Here is a 3,850-nt window from a genome sequence, read left to right on the forward strand (position 1 = left end):
CCAGCTGCTATAGAGCATGCAGGAGATGCCGTATGGCAGCACCTTGTGGGAAGTGGGCCTGCAGTTCCTCCCTGAAGTTGTTGGGGATAGGGAAAAGGCACTTAGCCACCCACCCATAAAGAACTGGTAAGGAGAAGAAGGAGCCTGTTAGGGAGGGGATGCTGCTTAGGGAAGGACAAGGTCTCCATGGGTTCAGGCTGCTTAGCTGAAGTCAGGGCCGGATTTAGGGACAGGTGACCCAGGCAAATCCCTGGGGTACCCGGCTTGGGGGGCGTGGGGCTTAGGGTGCTGTTTTTGTTGTTAGCAACCAAAGGGAAAATAGAATGTTTAAAGTAACATGTTTCAGGTATTCCGTATGTGGATTCATTTTTCACTAACCTCCTAGAATGTTCTGGACCTTTGTAAAATCTCATGGAACCTTCCAGATTTTCTAAAAAAGTTTAACAAATGAAGGGAAGGGGGGGTGAAGATGGGATCCATTTAGCCTAGGGCCAACCTTGGCTGAAGCCAAGGTTCTCTTTGGGACGTTGAGAATTGAAAAGTTCATATGGAAATTGCACAAAACTCCTCAGGTGTGAATAGCACATTCCATTCCAGCTTCACTCAGAGCTCTTTGTTCCTTTCCATTATCCCAGGAAATTTGCTTTAGGTGTTGGCACCCCAGCCAACACACAATGTTGTTATTGAGTCTTGTGAATAAACAGAGTTAGGAGGGGAGGAGGGGTTTGGGTTTTTTAAAGCCTTTCACCTTTTCAGAAACTGGGGGGCTGCTCTTGCAAGCTTTTGCACTTATTTAACATGGCCACCATGCTGAATAAGACCAGCATGCCCTACAGGTCACAGATTGGACAGGGGAATGTGTGGTATGTAAGAGAGATCAATGGGCATGCATGCAATCAGGGGGCAGAGATTTCAAATGTGAGCATTAGGAGAGTGAAAGGAAGGGAAAGGAAAATATAAGGAGGTGAAAACAGAGAGCAGAGGAGGGAACAAGTGACTGTGCTGGGGCAGGGAGAAGGGAATGGAGAAAAAAGGAATGATGCCTCCCACACCCTAAGGTTAAGTGAAGGTAAGTGGAGCCCATGGCCCAGCAGGCAAGAGGGAGGCCTGCATTTTTGCATGTGCGTTTTGGGTACATGTAAAATTGCATTTTGAATCTCATATGATCACACACCAAGTGGAGGCAGATGAATTCCTCCTAAAGTTTAACAATTAGAAGGCAGACCAAATACAGGTGCAATTTATGTATTATTTCTATTTCATTATTTCAAAACAAATCTCCTAATTTATTATGTGGATTACAGTTTCACTCAGGGGATCCTATCCTAGATTGGGATCCCCTTGTGCTAGGCGATATACAAACACATACTAAGAGATAGTTCCTGCCTCAAAGATCTTGCACTATAAGAACAGACAACACAGACAGAGTGTGGAAGAGGAAATGGAGGCACAGAGATGTGACGTGCCCAATGCAAATATGACTCAAGGTCACAAGCCAAGCAGGGACTAGAAGGCTGTTCTCCTAACTTCTAAGACAGCACCCTACCCCAGCCATAGACCATGATTTTGGGAGTCTGAGTCACAATTTTGAATATTTGGGGTTGACCATATTGTAGTAATGAGGTTGGGAAGCAGCAGCAGTGAGAAGGGTTGCTCCTGTTACGTGTGACCCTGAAAATCCTTGCTTTAGCAATAATCATTACTCAACAAATAGTCCTATTGAATCCTTGCCCAAGGACTTGCAAAATCTGGTCCCTAGTTTGTGAGCGCATTGAGAACAGGGCTCATGTCTCCTCCATGATTTGTACAGCACCAACTATAATCACCGCCCAATAAATAACAGGAATTCAGTAGCTATTATAAAATAATCACCAGACAAAACACAGTATCAAATCAGATTAGCTAAGCCATTTCCATAATGCTGACATAATGAATCTGGTGAAGAGAGCACATAGCGTACTAAATCATGGTAAAGCTTCCAGACTTCAGACAATATCAACAGAATAAGAAGAGAGAAAATGTGGAAGCTTATGAAGTTCTGGTGACACCTACTGAAAATTTCTGAAATACACCCAAAAGATACGTCAACTGGGTATTCATAATTCTCAGGTGTATATACAAAGTAGCAGATATGTGAACATTTATTTGAAATTAAGAATGGTTAGTATGCTTAACAACTGGCATCTCTTCATTTGCAACTAGTCTATTTTCTCTAGACACATGAAAGATAAAAAATTCTCCCCCTTTGTGAGTCACTTTCCATAGGGGCATGCTGTGTGCACACACATAAATCTGATACAGAGATATTGGTATCACTTGGGCAGGAGATAAGAACTCATTATCCAAAATGGGTCAGGAACACCAGTAATAAAGATAGGTGTTGCCAACTCTCATGATTCTGTCATGAATCTCATGATAATTGTTTTCCTTAAAGCCCCAGCTCCCAGAGTCAAGAAGATATGTGATGACTTCAGTCATCATTCTTAAAGATAAAGTAAGTTTATAGCCCTCGTGGCTGTGGCAAAAGCTTCAAAACATGACCCCAATGCACCCCTAAGGGCTCAAAAAGCAGAAGGTAAATAAAAAGAACACCAAATCTAGGACTTTAACATAATCTAATGATTTTAAAGCCTATCTCATGATTTTTGAACATTGGGGGTTGGCACTACTGAAGATAACATAGGTTAAGCAGTGTTTCTTAACCTGGGGTTTTAGAGGGGTCGCAAGTGCAGAGCTGGTATTGGGGGGTGGCAAGAAAGGTAATTGCCTAGAGCCACAGGGGCGCCATGAAACTAAGTTACATGCCTCAGCCCCGTGGGGGTGGGACTCAGGCTTCAGGGGTACAGTAGTTTGGAAAGGTTAAGAACCACTGGGTTAGGGGCTCAGGCCAGAACGTGGGGTGGTAACTAGCTGGGCTAGTGCTTCTGAAAGCGTCCCTGAGTCACGTGGAGCTCCCGCTGCTGCTGGGCAAGGTAGGGAGCAGCCTGTACCACACCTACATTAGCCCCTCCCGCTTGCCACCCGCTGGTGGGGGGGTCCGTGTTGGCCCTGCTCTCCCCACGCCCAGACCCAGCTCGAGACAGGCCGGCTTTCCCCGTTGCACCCGTGTGAGAGCACACGCTCCGGAGCCGGGAGGGGAAGAAGGAAGCGAAAGAGGAACTGGAACTGAGCAGGCCATTGTTGTGCGGGTGACGTCACAAGTGACAATAGGGCGCGGGTGGAGGAGGGAAGAGGAGGAGGCATATCTGCCCAGTATCCCACCACAGCACAGCCACAGCCCGCCTGCGGCCTCAGCCTGCCCTGCACCGGGGCCTGGGCTGGGGAGTGGAGAGAGGCAGGCAGTGGCGCGCTCCGCGGGCTGGGCTGGTTGTGTAAATCGAGACACTGGGGCGACAAGGCGCATGCGCATCGCAGCAGCCGGGGAGCCGCTCTGCGCATGCGCTGTCCGCGCCTCAGTGCGTCTGACAAACGCCAGGGGTGCTCCGCGTATAGCTCCCTCCTTTCCCGCAACAGCGCCACCTTCAGTGCGCAGGCGCGCTGCCCTTTGGCGTCCCACTTCCTCCAGTCCCTCCACTCTCTAGTCCGACGCTGCCGCCACCGCCGTACCCTGGAGGCGGGCAAAACCATTCACTCCATCTTGGGGGCGGAGTTGGCGCACGTGTCTCTTTAACCCTGCCTTCCGCGAGAGAGATTCCCTGGCGCCCCTGACAATGTTTGACTCTGCGGCCGCCGCCGCCTCCTTTACTGCCAGAAAGATGTTTGTTTGGGGACGAGTCTATTCCCCATCTTCCCTCCCCCCCCGTGGACAGCCCTTGGACAGCAGGTGGTTTATCCCAAGATGGCGGCGGCG

The sequence above is a fragment of the Emydura macquarii genome, unplaced genomic scaffold (genome assembly GCF_026122565.2).
Source record: "Emydura macquarii macquarii isolate MOO-44397 ecotype Brisbane River unplaced genomic scaffold, CSIRO-AGI_Emac_v2 contig_705, whole genome shotgun sequence".
NCBI lineage: Eukaryota > Metazoa > Chordata > Testudines > Chelidae > Emydura > Emydura macquarii.